Source organism: Rhagoletis zephyria, unplaced genomic scaffold, assembly GCF_001687245.7.
Source record: "Rhagoletis zephyria isolate East Lansing unplaced genomic scaffold, Rhagoletis_zephyria_1.1 Rzeph_scaffold_00643, whole genome shotgun sequence".
NCBI classification, from domain to species: Eukaryota; Metazoa; Arthropoda; class Insecta; order Diptera; family Tephritidae; genus Rhagoletis; species Rhagoletis zephyria.
In genome coordinates, this window is record NW_016157727.1 from 30,038 (window position 1) to 31,029 (window position 992).

Genomic DNA, 992 nt, shown 5'->3' on the forward strand with positions numbered 1-992 from the left:
TGGGCGTGGTTAAAGTCCGATTTCGCCCATTTTCAATACCAACCTACCTTGGATTAAGGGAAACCTACATACCAAATTTCGTTGAGATATCTCAATTTTTGCTCGAGTTATCGTGTACACGGACAGACGGACAGACGGACTGACGGACAGACGGACAGACGGACGGACAGACAGACATGGCTTAATCGATTTCTTTTTTCATCCTGATAAAATTATTGAAATCGGACTAAAATAACGGCCGCTTCTCATATAACGGTAAATTTCAGAAATGCTTGAAACTTCAATATTTCGAAATTGAAGGACGCTAATTTACTCAAAATTGATACACCCCGGCTTACCATCTAGCGGAAGGTTTCGGAAAGGTGAAAAAACATATTTAATACTTGCGCCGGGTATTTAATGTTCCGCTCCGCCCGAACTTAGACTTTCTTACTTGTTTCTTGTCCGTTTTCTTGAGAGCTGCATACTGGCCTTTAGTTGTAAAGGGAAATGAAACGCCCTTATTCCACTTGCATCAACTACAACTATAGAGAATAAAGTTTTGTGAGTTGAAAACTCGAAAGGAGCAATTGGTCAAAGACTCAAAGTAGAAATTTTTGGTAGTTTTTCCCTTTTTACTTGTAAAATAAACATTTCTAAAATAAATGTATTTTCTGATTGTTTTTCGGTTATTGTCTTTTTTAGTGCCTTCTTTTGCGTTTTTTGCGACTTCTAGTGCCTTTTCCTACCTATTTCGTTATATTATTTTGCTTTTTTTTATTGATTTTTTAGGTCCTAAAACTCCGTTCCCTACACACATAATTTTTTTTTTTCTATATAATTGTTGAAAAAGTTGTGATCGCGGGAGATCGAGATATTCTGCAATTTGAAGATAATAGCAAAAACAACGTACTGTAAGAATTCAAAAAGAAAGAGTAGATTTGCAAATTTAATATTTAAAAATTTAATATTGCAAGTTTTGAAACAGTAACTTTTACATAGCTAGCTTTTTT